The sequence below is a fragment of the Tachysurus vachellii genome, chromosome 4, assembly GCF_030014155.1.
Source record: "Tachysurus vachellii isolate PV-2020 chromosome 4, HZAU_Pvac_v1, whole genome shotgun sequence".
NCBI lineage: Eukaryota > Metazoa > Chordata > Actinopteri > Siluriformes > Bagridae > Tachysurus > Tachysurus vachellii.
The window spans coordinates 869,616-887,460 of record NC_083463.1 but is presented as its reverse complement, the minus strand read 5'-3'; the positions used below and the strand labels follow the sequence as shown (position 1 = coordinate 887,460).

The 17,845-nt window shown below is 40.4% G+C and overlaps 1 pseudogene; it reads left to right on the top strand.

The window, feature by feature from the left end:
* The window catches only part of LOC132844144 (zinc finger protein 208-like), a 106,005-nt pseudogene that overhangs the window by 68,983 nt on the left and 19,177 nt on the right, over positions 1 to 17,845 (top strand).

Below are 17,845 nucleotides of genomic sequence, written 5' to 3'. Positions count from 1 at the left end.
TGTAGCCGGTCTGGCCCTCTGTGTCGTATCTGGCTACCGTTCTGCGTTGTGTTCTTGTGCGATGTAAAATAAGAGACCAGAGACATCTGCTGATTCAATGGCTGTGCTTTATCCAAAATTGCTGCATAAATCAGAAACATGCAGTTTTAACCATTGCACACTCGTCGCCTGCCCCTGCTCTCTCTGCTCAGGTCTCATTCGGACTGAAGCAAGAGCATAATACAGGAAACATTGTACTTCACAATAACAATATATAGATAAGATAAGATGATAACAAATACCATATGTAAATTATCTAGGAGAACTCAATTACTTATTACATATGTATCAGAAATAAGAACATTCTCATTAACAGTATAAAATTCATTAAGTATTTATACTAACATCTTAAGAGATATAGTTATATATACATACACATATAACCAACATGGTTATGCACCAAGAAAATAAAGAGATGGTTCCATACCTGTATAAATCAGAAACATGCAGTTTTAACCATTGCACACTCGTCGCCTGCCCCTGCTAAACATTCCGACACAAACACGGAATTAGCAACCACGCTTAACAGGCCAACTTTTATGCTAATGGACAACGTGCCACTGCATTCCCTCAATTACAAACACAACTTCTGCTGCAGGTAAAACACTTTCATGTTACATCGTTTTATTGTACATATATATTCTTCCGATATTTTAACTAACAAGGAACCATTATTTAACAATAACATTTTATTATTTTTCCACATTATAAACCGGAGCGCTTAAAACACCAATGTCGCCCTGCTCAGGTCTCATTCGGACTGAAGCGAGAGCGCGCGGTGCTGACGTCACAGACGAAACGCCCACAAAACTTAAAAAATAAAATAACTTTACTGTTCCTTTTTCCCTTTTTATTCTTCGAGTACATCGTTATTGATCTCAACCAAAAGCAAGGATTTTGCCTGAATTAAAAATAAATTAATTAATACACATCCCTTTTAACACCGGTTACACTCTCCCCCTCCTAAATTCACCAAAATCCTAAAAACCCGTTCATGCTAATACAATCGACTGTGGTATCCAAAATAACCAATCCCAGCCTAAATATGCTACCTTCAGATAAGGTTGAGAGATATTTAAAGGGTGATCAGGCCTTAAAACCCTCCCAGGATAAAATGGTGCCTTTTACACCACATCAGGTTACATCCCACCAGTCTACTCATATTAGCTTCAGCTGAATCGCTTAACAATCATTAAAAAAATGATAATATTGAGGTACATTTCAGAATTTGGATTTGAAAAATAAAACAACCCTCTAAAACAAAGTCAGCAATGATTGGGATTTCCTACCCAAGGTGTTTGTGAATGACCTAATCTTGAACGGTCTCTGCGCCATAGACTAAATAAGACGATTAACCTTCTTAACTACTCTACCGGCATGTGTGACTCTCCCTTGAGTAGTTCCTATATTAGACTGTTCTGTACTGGGGAAGTCTTGAGTCCCTACAGGAGGAATTACTCTGTTACTATGGGGGTTAGAACAATCTGTCTGACCACGACAAGGCTCAACTCTAGATTTGTCATCCTCAGAGGACTCAACAGAACAATCACCTCCTTGACTCGGCTGCGCTCCCTCAACATCAGATTGTTCAGAGGCACGGTCAGTCAGTGAGCTGTGACCCAAAGAGTCATCCAACATCCAACGACTTGTTTGTTCCTCCAAACTTTCACTTTCTAAGTCCTCCTCAAGATCTTGAGAACTAGCGACAGACACCCTCCCACCAACACATTCATTGAGGTATGGATTGCTGTTTCCTCCAAAATCTGCCTGAACGGGTAAGAAACTGATGTCTAACAGAAGATTACGATGAACAACTTTCCGTACCCCTTCCTCATCCTGCACTACATAAGTATGTGTCTGAGGGTTCCGATTTGTGACTACATAAACAGTTGACTCCCATTTATCTGCAAGCTTTTTTCGCCCTCTTTCTCCCTTATTAGCAATCAATACCCGGTCTCCAACACTCAAACAAGTACCTTTCACTCTCCTATTATAGCCTTGAGCTTGTTTGCATTGCTCTTTACCAGCATGCTGCTGTGCAATAGCCGCCGCCTCGTGGAGATGAGAAAGTAACGTCTTAGCGTAACTACCATAATCTACCACAACAGGATCTCGGAGTACCTGCTTAAACATTGCGTCTACTGGCAGTCTCGGCACTCGACCAAACATGAGGTAGAAAGGTGGAAAACCTGTCGTTTCATGCACAGTGGCATTGTAGGTGAACGTTAGTGTCTGAATTTGCTGTGGCCACTGATGTTTTGCCTTAAGCGGTAAAGATCGCAACATCGCTCCTAGGGTCCTATTAAATCACTCTGTTCCCCCATTACCCATAGGATGATACGCCGTCGTGTGTGACTTAGCAACACCTGACAACCTAAGTAGCTCTGAAATCAACCCACTCTCAAAATTAGCACCTTGATCAGTGTGTATGCGTTCAGGAAATCCGTAGACACAGAAAACATGATCCCAGAGTTTCCTGGCCACCTGTCTCGCTGTCTGGTTTGTACATGAAAACGCATGAGCCAATTTTGTGAAGTGATCCGTAATCACTAACACATCGACAGGGTTCTTTTTTGAATGTTCTGCACTCCAGAAATCTAAGCATACCAATTCCATAGGTGCTGAGGTTGTGATGCTCTCTAATGGAGCCCTAGCAGATGGTTCAGGTGATTTAGCGAGAATGCACCTTTGACAACATTTCACATAAGACTTAATGTCTTGTTCCATTCTAGGCCAGTAGAATCGCTGTCTTGCTAAATGAAGCGTTCGTTCTTGACCCTGATGTCCAGCCAGGTCATGAATACCGCTTAATGCTTTGGCTTTAAAACTCTGTGGAAGCACATACTGGTATCGCTTTTGTTTAGTCATAGGGTCACTCGATAGAGTACGCCATTCAAGAATACAAGTTTGTCCCACTGTTTACTGAGAGAGAGTGCACTCAAATTGAAATTTGATTTCTCCCATCTAGAAGGTTTTCTTCCACGGATAACAGAGGGAACTACTACAGCTATGTTGGGATCCTGTTCCTGCCCTTGTTGAAGTTCTTGCAGGGAAAAACGCCGGTAAAACGTCTTGACTTAACGGCACAACCTGCTGAATAGATTGGATTAACTTCACTGCCCTGGACTCTGCTTCGAGTTCCCAGTTGTTAAATGTTTCGCAAAGGGCATGAACTTCACAAACATGGCAGGCATTTGAACTAGGTATGGAAGGAATCTTCCCAGAACCAATCACTGACTCCCGGTGATGACAAGAGACTTTAGGTCTGAAAGAGTCCTGAATGCCTTCCTCACTAACTCCGTCAGCTTCCGATAACAACGTCTTATACGGTTCATTGAGCAACCTTTGGCTGATCGTTCTTGCAAAAGGATCGCGACTAAGTGCGTCAGCCACTACATTCTTGCTCCCCGCTATGTGGCGTATTTCAAAGGTGTAAGGGGCCAGTTTTGCAACCCAGCGTTGTTCACAGGCATCCAGTTTTGGTTTAGTCATTATGTAGGTCAATGGATTGTTGTCCGTCCACAGAGTGAATGAATGTCCTTTAAGCCAGTGACTAAATTTCTCACAGACACTCCACTTCAAAGCTAAGAACTCCAGACGGTGAGCTGGATATCGCCGCTGAGAGGCACTAAGGGTTTTGCTTGCAAAGGCAACGGGCCTCGCCCTGTCCTCGCCCTGGGGTATCTGAGACAATACTGCCCCTAACCCATCCAAAGAAGCGTCTATGGACAGAATGAAGGGTCTTGAAAAGTCTGGATGTGCCAAAACTGCACAATTTAACAATTTCTCTTTCAGGGTGTTGAGACTTATTTCACACTCTGTTACCCAATCAGATGGTTTCAGTTTCCTAAATGTACCTGCGTGTTTTATAACCCTTCCTCTACCCTTCCTCTTTTGGCCAGCTGTGAGGGCAAACAAGGGTTTATCAATGGCGGAGCAATTTGATATGAAATGCTGGTAGTAGAATACCATTCCCAGGAAGGATTTAATCCTTTTTACTGAGGGAGTTACTCCGTCATCCTCCATTAGGTCGCTCTGAGTCATACGGGAGATCACGTCCACCTTTTCTGGGTCCACAGCCACTCCACCCTTCTCGATAATATGCCCCAGAAATCTCACAGAAGTTCGCAAAAGATGACACTTTTTAGGGCTTAACTTCAGGTTATTCTGACGAAGTCTTTGGAATACCACCTCCAGCCTATTCAAGGCTTCTTTCTCAGTAGTCGCAAATACTAATAGGTCATCCAGGTAGCATAACAGATGACTGAAATTTAGATCACCAAATATATTTAGCATCATTCGCCTGAATGATGCCGGACTGTTACACAAACCTTGCGGCATGCGATTATATTCATGCAAGCCAAGGGGTGTAGTAAAAGCTGTGTATTTTTTTATCCTCTTCATGCATGGGAATGTTGTAGAAGCCAGAAGTCAAATCCATAGTGCTAAAATAGGTATTCCCACCCAAGGATGCCAAGCAGTCTAACTGATGTGGAAGTGGGTGTGCGTCTTTTAAAGTTCTGGCATGAAATCAGTGCAAATCCTCAAACTGCCGTCCTTTTTCCACACCATCACCAGGGGTGATGCAAATTCACTAGTCGATTTTCTGATTATGCCCTGGTTTTCCATCTCTGTCAGGACTTGTCTCAGCTTTTGATAATGAGCTGGTGGAACTCTCCGTTAGGGAAGACGAGAGGGTCTTTCATCCATTAAGCGAATGCGATGAGAGACACCCTTCGCCTCTCCACAATCCAAAGCATGTTTCGAAAATATGTCATTGTAGTTAACCAAAAGCTGGGTTAAATCTAGTTTTGTGGAATGGCTAACCTGACAAGAGTCGATATCTATACCCTCCAGGCCAACCCCAGCAAGCTTCCTCCCAAAATCCTCACACATTGACTCAGGGTGAGTTACTGTTTCCCCCTTTTCCTCAACCTGACTGGTTTTCTGGAAAACAGTGAAGTCCTCAACAGCCACACAAGGTGATACGTCGGCCAGTTTGCAATTCCTTTTCAAAGTTACGGGGTGGTCTGAAAGATTCATTAGTTTCATAGGCACATAACCGTCCCCCCACATGGGTGTGATCACCCGGCCAACAAGGATCATATCTAAGAATTGAGAAGCGTCAGGGGGCAATGGCATGTCACAACTCTGAGCAGTCACTCGCTAATAATCGTCATGTTTTTTTAGTTTATGCATGAAGTATTTAATGACGTTGGATCCAAGTATGAGCTCGTCTTTCTGTCCCGAGACGACAAGAATAGGAACAGTACACTGTATCCCATACACTTCTATCTCTACTTCGTACACACATTTAGGGTGAGTTTGATGACCTCCACAACCAATTAAGACGATCTGCTGACTCAACTCTTTATCTTTAGTGATGACATGTTGTTTACAGCTACTGGAGCATAGAATAACTCACTAAATAGCTCAATTCTTTGTGAATTCTGCCAAACAACCGGAACGCCTTCAAACTTGGGTTCTGATTCGTTCTCGTACCATTGTTCCCAATTAACATCGTTTTCTTGGTCGAGGGTTCGACTTTGTCCACCTGCACAAACACTGTCCCCCCTCCGTGCGCAGGCCCATTAGTTTAACGGCAGTTTAGTTTGATTTGACAGCATACCAGAACTGCGGGTGCCAGATCCTGACTCGCGACACTCTCTCTTCCAGTGTCCTGCTTTGAAGCAAGACAAACACAGTCCATCACGCCTGCAATGCATTGTGGTGGAATGATCAGTTGCTTTACAAAACCTACATCGCTTTTGGAATCGTTGAAAGCCATTCGACATGAATGGAGCTTGAACTGCTGCTTGGTGGTTCTGGTTTAACACACGATCAAGTTGAGCCACAAGACTCTGTAAGCTGTTATTATACTCGGTTTGATTTTGCAGATCTACCGCGGTGTTCTCCTGGATAGATTCATCCACTGCAGCTGCCTGTAGATACGCGGCAGCATATTTCTCAGCACCTGAACGTTTTGGCTTGTCCCATTGCTGCTGAATCTTTAATTGCATCTGATGATCATCGAGACGTTCCTGGATTTCACTAGCTTTCCATTTGTCAGCTGTTTTGAATTTCAGTACTGCAGAAAGGGCTGGATCTGGACAATGTTTAACAAACATCATAGTCACCTCTCTACTAGGATCTTCAAGGTTACGGCCCTGTCTTTTCAGGCATTCTTCTGCTACATCTACAGCTTTGTTCAAGCGAATCCAGTAATCCATTGCATTCTCTCCCCTAGTGGGAAGGGTGTTGTAAAAGTCTGCTAGTGGCATTGCTGAATATGTCAGTTCACTGAAATGTTGTTTTAAGATATCTATTATTACTCTCGGGTTTTCACTAGATTTTATTGAGGTGTTGCTGCGCAATGTAACACTGATGATGTCTCTTGCTTTCCCTTCGAGTCTCGACATAATTTCCTGAGCCTGCTCACTGATAGGTGTACCTCTTTTCCTTAGATAAACATCGATTTTCTCTTCCCACTCATGGATAGAGAGTCTATCAGTCCCATCTCCACGAAAGCTTGGCGGCTCTTTCACATCAGACTGTACTACCAACTTTACACCAGTCATAGTCAACGAATGTGAGTCAGCTGAATGTGGTTCTACACCTGCACTGCTTTTACTGCTGTTCACCTCTTCATCCTCATTACCCCCCTTCTTTAATTGCGCTGAAATGGACTGACCTATTTCATAAGCTAACTGTGTAATGAGATGACTTATGTCAGGTGAAGCTGTGTTCGACGTGGGGATCTGATTTTCATCTTTCACCCGGGTAGAGCAAAATGCAGGAGAGTCAACAACACGGTTGGGGCCGGGTGTAAGAATTGTATTTCTCAAGAACTGCCCTCTCCCTCTACCAAAGTCTACCTCATCCTGTACATCATCCACAACATAAGTAAATGACATTGTTTCAGTTTTTTTTTTTTTTTTTTTTCCCCCACAATTTTCAGCAGTTAGTCACACAAAACCGTTTTCAAGGGACAGAGTGAGTCCACATAAATTTCCACTAAATGAGACACGGTTCCTTTTTTTTCTTTTTGTGTATAATAATAATCAGTACCTCTCTTCCAGCAGATTATACAGGGAAAGAATAACTCAAACCAGTGTGAACAGTAATTGAAGCACTTTGCGACACCCAGCAGTCAATCTGATGTTGATCCTTCTGAAGAATCTGGGTCACGGCACCAATGTAGCCGGTCTGGCCCTCTGTGTCGTATCTGGCTACCGTTCTGCGTTGTGTTCTTGTGCGATGTAAAATAAGAGACCAGAGACATCTGCTGATTCAATGGCTGTGCTTTATCCAAAATTGCTGCATAAATCAGAAACATGCAGTTTTAACCATTACACACTCGTCGCCTGCCCCTGCTCGCTCTGCTCAGGTCTCATTCGGACTGAAGCAAGAGCATAATACAGGAAACATTGTATTTCACAATAACAATATATAGATAAGATAAGATGATAACAAATACCATATGTAAATTATCTAGGAGAACTCAATTACTTATTACATATGTATCAGAAATAAGAACATTCTCATTAACAGTATAAAATTCATTAAGTATTTATACTAACATCTTAAGAGATATAGTTATATATACATACACATATAACCAACATAAAGAGAATACACAAGAAAATAAAGAGATGGTTCCATACCTGTATAAATCAGAAACATGCAGTTTTAACCATTGCACACTCGTCGCCTGCCCCTGCTAAACATTCCGACACAAACACGGAATTAGCAACCACGCTTAACAGGCCAACTTTTATGCTAATGGACAACGTGCCACTGCATTCCCTCAATTACAAACACAACTTCTGCTGCAGGTAAAACACTTTCATGTTACATCGTTTTATTGTACATATATATTCTTCCGATATTTTAACTAACAAGGAACCATTATTTAACAATAACATTTTATTATTTTTCCACATTATAAACCGGAGCGCTTAAAACACCAACCTCGCTCTGCTCAGGTCTCATTTGGACTGAAGCGAGAGCGCTGACATCACAGACGAAACGCCCACAAAACTTAAAAAATAAAATAACTTTACTGTTCCTTTTTCCCTTTTTATTCTTCGAGTACATCGTTATTGATCTCAACCAAAAGCAAGGATTTTGCGTGAATTAAAAATAAATGAATTAATACACATCCCTTTTAACACCGGTTACACAAACGTCAGATTCGATTCTGACAACAGTCGTCGTTGACAGGCTTTGTTGCGGATTCCACTTACAAAACGGTCACGCAATGCCTCATCCAACGTTGCACCAAACTCACAGCTCACAGCACATTGTTTCAGCTCTGCTGCATATTCTGTCACAGATTCATCAGCTCTTTGGTTGCAATGATTAAAACGAAATCTTTCCGCAATCAGCAAAGGCTTTGGCTCAAAATGGCTCTTTAAAATGTCTACAATGTCTTTGTACAACTTATCTTTGGGCTTTTCTGGTTGTATCAATTTCCTCAGTAAACCGTAGGTTGTTGCTCCCATCACACTCAACAGAGTCGCAACCTGTTTCGCCTGGCTTATGTCGTTCACCACGAAGAACTGCTCCAGCCATTCAATATAAGCGGACCAAGACTCTGCTTTCGGGACAAACTCGTTTCACTCGACAAAAGTTTCAAACAAGCGCCATAATTTAAACTTTACCCTCGTCGCCAACTTTACTGTGATGTATCAATTCGAAAGAACACGCGAGAGGCTCATTTCTCAGATAACTTTTTACTGAATGCTCTCGAACCAAAAGCACGGCATATGGCAGTGTTACTCATTGCGCGGCTTGCGAGCCTCGTGCGGCTCGCCAAGCTTTAATATGCGGCTCGCATGCCAGTAAATAATACGATGATATGATCATGTGGTTAAAATTTATTTTTCATTTAAATAACATTAAAAACAATCAGGGAAGCATAGAAAAATGAATGTGCTCTATTACAAATAATAATATATATTTATATATATATTATATGACTCGTCACTGACTCACTATAGCCAGTTTTTGGTGGCCTGCCGGAAGCTAGTTTGTGTTTCATGCTAGTTAACAACTTGTGTTTACTGTACACACGGACTAAAAAATGGATCGATTTCTTATCAAACAATCCCGCGCACAAAATGAACAGCAACAAAGCAATGTGACAGTGACAAAAGAGGTAATAAATAATGCATAATAAAGAATGATTTTTAAGTAATTATTTTATTGCAATATTGTACATTGTATTTAAGCAGATAAGCTATTTAAGACTGAATAACTTGGCATACTTTGTGGTGAAAGTGGCTCTCCTATTGACTTTGTCCTATCAGTGTGGCTCACATGAAAAAAATAGTGAAGACCACTGGCATATGGCATCACCAGACCCCACCCCATTAGCTACGGAAAGTTTACTGAGTCAAATGCAAACTTGAAGCATTTAATACATCACAGGTGGGTTGTATCATTTTTATAATAAAGAAATCTTACACACTGATGATACTATTCCATATTCCTAATAACCAGTACAATAAAGATTAAAGGCTCGGCTCAATCCTCATAGCAGTGTTTAACAATATACCAACACTCTTTTGTTGGAACCTTTCTGTGTGTCTGTCATTCCTGGTCCAATTAAATATACCAAGTCCTTGAATCCTGAACTGATTACTCTGTGAACTCTAACCCTAGACTGGCTCTTAACTCTGTACATCTGTGTACCTCATTTCATGTTCAACCACAGGGTTGCTGTGGATCTGGAGTCTATCCCAGGAATACTGGACATGTGACAAGAATCCACCATGGATGAGATAATATCAATCACAATGAAGTGTATTATAGTAGATAAATAAACCTTGTTTTTTCTCTCTGGCTGCTAGGGATGTAACTGAACATTACTACATCATTTGGATTAAACAGACACAGTGACCAAGAGCATCACTACCAGAGATATTATGTGACAATGGCTGGAGGAGTTTGTGCTCTGTGGTAAAAAGTGTTTAGGCTTCACAGCGGACATTAGTGATGATAGTGGAGAAAGAAGCTGACCAGTAGGGCTGAGGGAAAAAAATCAATTCACCTAACTATTGCAATTCTTTTTAAAACAATTTTAAAAATGATTTTTTTACACCAGAATCAATTTATATTTACTTATTTTACTTTTCCTAAGAGGTGGTGGAGGGAAGTTACCAATTTAATTCCAGCAAAGGGCGCAATGTATTTGTTGTTATCTATAGTATATGACATCATGTCAGTTTCAAGCTGGTGCGAGAAGGAAAACCATGGTGGAGGTTGGTAAGGTAAGTGTATCTTTCGGCAGGTGTGTATCCAAAGTGTATCTTTACAGTACTACTAACCAGGTACCCAGTTTAGTCCAGGTGAACAGATCAGGTCAAGTGTGTGACCATGAGAGTGGGTGGGTAAGTTTACATGTTGCATAAGTTAAAGTTTTCCAGTATTGACAGAGGTTCCTTGGTTTTAGCAGAATTATTGCCTACATGCTCATCGGAACCAATATTTGTTTTTTAGGACCAATAATATTGGACCCCACCCACTTTTTATTTGCTTCCGACGCCCATCTGATAATTTAGTTTATTTTCCCTTTGCTCACTGGTTCATGAGTATAACTGTCCTCCAGTAGGTGTCGCTGTGAGCGTCTCGGTCCCGTTTCTCCACACATTGACAGAAACAGAAGAAGACGTGCTGCAGTTTTTCTGATTGATGATCTGAGCTCTCCGACTCTACTAATCATCTTTACATTCAAATATTTCTGACAGGGTTTTACCTCCACAGTTCCATCTGATCCGTTGTGGTGTATTTCAGGTGCTTAACTGTGTTCTGCTGGAAAGATCAAGATAAGTTCAACTCGGCTAACAGTGGCTGAGTCCTAAATGACTTTCTACTTCCTACTGTATGTTAGTGCACTACAGGGGAGATAATAGTGTGTTTACACACTCTGTAGGGCACATAGAGAGATAATAGTGTGTTTACAAACTCTGTAGTGCACATAGAGAGATAATAGTGTGTCTACACACTCTGTAGTGCACATAGAGAGATAATAGTGTGTTTACACACTCTGTAGTGCACATAGAGAAATAATAGTGTGTTTACACACTCTGTAGTGCACATAGAGAGATAATAGTGTGTCTACACACTCTGTAGTGCACATAGAGAGATAATAGTGTGTTTACACACTCTGTAGTGCACATAGAGAAATAATAGTGTGTTTACACACTGTAGTGACCTACACAGGAGAGATAATAGTGTGTTTACACACGCTGTAGTGCACATAGAGAAATAATAGTGTGTTTACACACTGTAGTGACCTACACAGGAGAGATAATAGTGTGTTTACACACTCTGGAATGCACAACAGGGGAGATAATAGTGTGTTTACACACTCTCTAGTGCACATAGAGAGATAAGTGTGTTTACACACTCTGTAGTGCACATAGAGAGATAATAGTATGTTTACACACTCTGTAGTGCACATAGAGAGATAATAGTGTGTTTATACACTCTGTAGTGCACATAGAGAGATAATAGTGTGTTTATACACTCTGTAGTGCACATAGAGAGATAATAGTGTGTTTATACACTCTGTAGTGCACATAGAGAGATAATAGTGTGTTTACACACTCTGTAGTGCACATAGAGAGATAATAGTGTGTTTACACACTCTGTAGTGCACATAGAGAGATAATAGTGGTGTTTACACACTCTGTAGTGCACATAGAGAGATAATAGTGGTGTTTACACACTCTGTAGTGCACATAGAGAGATTATAGTGTGTTTACACACTCTGTAGTGCACATAGAGAAATAATAGTGTGTTTACACACTGTAGTGACCTACACAGGAGAGATAATAGTGTGTTTACACACGCTGTAGTGCACATAGAGAAATAATAGTGTGTTTACACACTGTAGTGACCTACACAGGAGAGATAATAGTGTGTTTACACACTCTGTAATGCACAACAGGGGAGATAATAGTGTGTTTACACACTCTCTAGTGCACATAGAGAGATAATAGTGTGTTTACACACTCTGTAGTGCACATAGAGAGATAATAGTATGTTTACACACTCTGTAGTGCACATAGAGAGATAATAGTATGTTTACACACTCTGTAGTGCACATAGAGAGATAATAGTGTGTTTACACACTCTGTAGTGCACATAGAGAGATAATAGTGCTGTTTACACACTCTGTAGTGCACTAAACAGAATAGATAAGTGTTTTTACACACTCTGTAGTGCACATAGAGAGATAAGTGTGTTTACACACTCTGTAGTGCACATAGAGAGATAATAGTGTGTTTATACACTCTGTAGTGCACATAGAGAGATAATAGTGTGTTTACACACTCTGTAGTGCACATAGAGAGATAATAGTGTGTTTACACACTCTGTAGTGCACATAGAGAGATAATAGTGGTGTTTACACACTCTGTAGTGCACATAGAGAAATAATAGTGTGTTTACACACTGTAGTGATCTACACAGGAGAGATAATAGTGTGTTTACACACGCTGTAGTGCACATAGAGAAATAATAGTGTGTTTACACACTGTAGTGACCTACACAGGAGAGATAATAGTGTGTTTACACACTCTGTAATGCACAACAGGGGAGATAATAGTGTGTTTACACACTCTCTAGTGCACATAGAGAGATAATAGTGTGTTTACACACTCTGTAGTGCACATAGAGAGATAATAGTATGTTTACACACTCTGTAGTGCACATAGAGAGATAATAGTGTGCTTACACATTCTGTAATGCACGTAGAGAGATAATAGTGTGTTTACACACTCTGTAGTGCACATAGAGAGGTAAGTGTGTTTACACACTGTAGTGCACATAGAGATGCAATAGTGCGTTTACACACTCTGTAGTGACCTACACAGGAGAGATAATAGTGGTGTTTACACACTTTGTATTGGACTACACAGGAGAGATAATAGTGGTGTTTGTATTTTTGAACAGGTCGAAGCTTATGAGACTTCAAGACGTTTGTTGTGATAGTGTTTGACAGCCATCTCTATACTGACATCTGGTGGACTATGAATATTATTACACCACTCGTGTGTCAGAAAATATTTAACTTCAGTAGAAAATGCTTGATGATTTGGTTTAAAAGCAAACATAAATATGTAAACACAAAAATATAATCTCATTGTCCTTGCACAAAAGATAAAGATCTTTGCCTTCATTCTGAGGAATAAACATTCTTGTATGTGTAAAGATTGGTAAAATATAGTCGCAGTTTCCTAGTGGGGCTTTCTGTTCTTTGCGATGAGGAGGGTTGGTCTGAAATAAATGTGTTCTCATCATCTCATCAATCGTCATTTGTGTTCATTCATTTTACTGATAGAAAACCAGAAATATATGCAGAAATGCATTATTAGACCATCAACACTCCATCTGAAAAGGTGCTACTTTACTGGGCAAAAACCATTCCACTCTACAGGAAGTCTGTCTTCTAGGTTTAATTAATAAAGAATTAATTAATTTAATGAAGCAATATATTTTTTGTTAAAATTATTGATTATATTATTAAATTATTAACCATTTTTGCCTCTTTATAATCCAGATCTAATTGGGTGGCTTCCTTTCATCTTCTACTCTCCATTTCCTATATGTCTTATGGTTTTCTTCAAGAACATTAAAATATCCGAATAGGATGAAGTCAGACAAGGTCAAATGTGAGAATATGGAACCTGCAGAGAGCTCCGGTAAGCTCCAAATATCATCTGGTACGTTCCTCACCAACACCTCTGATAGACAAGTGAAAAAATTTGTTCACCAGTGTTCACAATGTGGGAAGAGCTTCAGTCAAATAAGTACGCTTAAAGAACACCAGCGGATTCACACGGGAGAGAAGCCATATCAGTGCTCACAGTGTGGGAAGAGTTTCAGTCAGAAGAGCAATCTCAAAAAACACCAGAGTATTCACGCTGGAGAGAAGATGTATCACTGTGCACTGTGTGGAAAGAACTTTACCAGTCTGAGTAATCTCCAGCGACACCAGCGCATCCACACAGGAGAGAAACCGTATCAGTGTCCGCAGTGTGAGAAGAGTTTTATTGAGAGCGGCAGTCTTAAAAAACACAAGCGGATTCACACCGGAGAGAAACCATATCACTGCTCACTGTGTGCGAAGAGTTTCACTAGCCAGAGTAATCTCCAGCAACACAAACGGATTCACACAGGAGATAAACCATATAACTGCTTAGAGTGTGGAAAATGTTTTAGACAAGGTACTGGTCTCCAAATCCACCAACGTATTCACACAGGCGATAAACCTTATTACTGTTTAGAGTGTGGGAAGAGTTTTAGGCAAGGAACGGCTCTCCAGATACACCAACGCATTCACACAGGGCAGAAACCGTATCACTGCACAGAGTGTGGGAAGAGTTTTACCAGCCAGAGTAATCTCCAGCGACACCAGCGTGTTCACACAGGAGAGAAGCCGTATCAGTGCTCAGACTGTGGGATGAGCTTTACACAAAGGTGTAATCTCCAACAACATGAGTATATACACACAGGAGATAAACCATATCAGTGCCTAGAGTGTGGCAAGAGCTTTAATCGAGAGGACAGTCTGCAGTTACACCAACGCAGTCACACTGGAGAGAAGCCGTATTACTGCTCAGTGTGTGGGAAGAGGTTCAGCAACCAGAGTAATCTTCGAAAGCATCTCCGCATTCACACGGGAGAGAAGCTGTATCAGTGTTCTGAGTGTGGGAAGACTTTTAGTAAACAGAGAATATTTCAGCAGCACAAACTCATTCACAAAGATGAGATAAAAGAGATGCAAAAAAACAAAAACAATGGGAATTGACAAGCCTTTCAGGCAGCTCTAACCAGACTGGTCATTCTCCACCGACCTATCGAGGCCTTACAACTACTGCTTACTGGATGGTTTTCATTCATTCAGTTCAATTTCATTTATTTGTATCGCACGTTTAACAAAATTCACTTTGTCTCAAAGCAGCTTTACAGAAATGTAGAAACAGAAATACAAATATATAATAATAATAATAATAATAATAATAATAATAATAATAATAATAATATAATACGATGGAAAAAAAAAGAATAAAAATAACTTAATTAATACATACATTTAAAGTTTAAAATTGATTTAAAAATACTGGAGGTGAGGGTGGCAAGAAAATCTCCCTGAGAGGATATGAGGAAGAAACCTTGAGAGGAACCAGACTCAGAAGTGAACCTCATCCTCATTTGGGTGACACTCTACAGTAAATAGTGTAAATGTAAATAATGTCCTTTCTACAAAAGTTTATAATAGTGCAACCGAGAGCTCCTGAGGAACTAGTGGGTCATCGTAAACTCTGAGTTCAGCACAGACCTGATTGATGATAAAGACCAGACCATACAGCTGACTGACACAACATTGGTTCAAGGGATGGCTTGATGGCTTGAAATGTCTCCAAATGGCTCCATATACAACAATCCCATGAGACCCTGGCTGAACATGCATTACTGGACCATTCTGTGTAAACTCTGAAGACTGTTTCCAGTACAAGGTCAGCAGTATGTGAAATACACAAACCAGCTAATCTGACATCAATAACCATGTAAAAATTCTCATTTTATTTGTCACACCATACATACACATCATACATGGTATAACATACTAGTATAACAATGCTTTTTCAGTGTTATAAAAATAGTCTGATAAAAATAAGGCTCCACGTGTTCTCCAGGTTACGTACCCAAATGGCCTGTGGGACGAAGTTCCTCCTCATTCTCCCGTGCTTGCTGCAAGAAGCTGAAGCACTTCCCTGATAACAAGGAGAAGGCTCCATTGTTGGGATGGTTGATGTCCTTACATTTACATTTACAGCATTTGGCAGATGCTTCACTGTCCTTCACGGTCTTCCTGGTCTTAGTCCATCACTGCTTGCTGAAGAACGACTCCAGGTCATGGAGAACAGTGGAGATGGCATGCTTATTTGATCGCACCACCCTCTGGAAAGCTTACCTGTCCTGCTTGGTGATGTTCCCAAACCAGGCTGTGCTGCTTCCAGTCACAATGTTCACAACAGTGCAGGTGTAAAAGGTCCTTAGCACCTGAGAGGGCAGTTTAAAGTCCATTAAGTATCTGAGGTGTTAATGACTCTGCTAGGCCATAAATGCCATGGTGTTGATCTGACAGGACCATTAAAGGTCCAACGTGATGTGAACATCTAAATAACAGAAACTGTCCACTCTCTCCAATGGAGTCCCATTTATCGAAGTGGTCGGTAGCTCCTCTCCAGCTTTGTGCTGAAGTACACTATCAACTTCTTTATCTTGCTGTCGTTTAGGAGTTCTAGCACCACATCTCTAGATTTTTAAATCTCTAGGTTGGCCGTCTCTTCTGTGTTGTACATCCTTCCCACCACAACTGTGTTATCAGCAATTGTGACAATGGAGGTAGAGTTTTAAGAAGCCACACAGTCATATGTGTACAGTAATTATAGCAGGGTCTCAGAACACACCCCTGTGGGGCTTCAGTGCTGAGGATGAGATAACTTTATATAAATATCTATAAAATACACAATAACTTTTAAGTAAAATATATAAACCTTTACATATATAATGTGTTTTATAGCTATTTATACCATTTTATGTCACATGTATAAAGCTGCAGAGACAATAAACAGACACTGGGCCTTGTTTATCACTCTTGTTAAAGCTGTATATAAATGTTTGTCTTAAGCCTCACTGAGCAAAACATTTACACCAGATTTACAAAAGTGTTGGAAAGGTTGATTTCTTTGTACTTGCTTGTTGATGAAAGACAATCACCCAGAAATGACTGATATAACCTGATTAGATTTATATTACCAGTTATAAGTGATTGATCATTTGTGTTTTACATTAATTAATCTTAATGCCCATTTAAACATTCGGGAGCAACAGTAGGATTGTTTTTCTGACACAACAGGATTTCCTGTGTAACCGCTCCTAAGAAAGACGTTTTTTCTCTTAAGTTGTCTAAGACCTGCAGATTTTATACTAATACCTGCTATCTGGGGATTTACTGTCAAAATAGCCTTACGTTATGGCCATTATGAACTATAACGATCCAGTAGGTGTCGCTGTGAGCGTCTCGGTCCCGTTCCTCCACACATTGACAGAAACAGAAGAAGACGTGCTGCAGTTTTTCTGATTGATGATCTGAGCTCTCCGACTCTACTAATCATCTTTACATTCAAATATTTCTGACAGGGTTTTACCTCCACAGTTCCATCTGATCCGTTGTGGTGTATTTCAGGTGCTTAACTGTGTTCTGCTGGAAAGATCAAGGTAAGTTCAACTCGGCTAACAGTGGCTGAGTCCTAAATGACTTTCTACTTCCTATGTTAGTGCACTACAGGGGAGATAATAGTGTGTTTACACACTCTGTAGTGCACATAGAGAGATAATGGTGTGTTTACACACTCTGTAGTGCACATAGGGAGAGAATAGTGTGTTTACACACTCTAGTGCACATAGAGAGATAATAGTGGTGTTTACACACTCTGTAGTGCACATAGAGAGATAATAGTGGTGTTTACACACTCTGTAGTGCACATAGAGAGATAATAGTGGTGTTTACACACTCTGTAGTGCACACAGAGAGATAATAGTGTGTTTACACACTTTGTAGTGAACTTTATATACAATCAGGACTCTAATGTTTTTGGCTAATCATTGAGTAAATACCAAATGTTCAACTTGAACTGCATGGTGGTTTTACTAATAAGTGCTACAGGGTTTAGCAATGCTAATCATTTAGTGTCCTTATATAAGTTTATCGAGCTGAATATTGTTC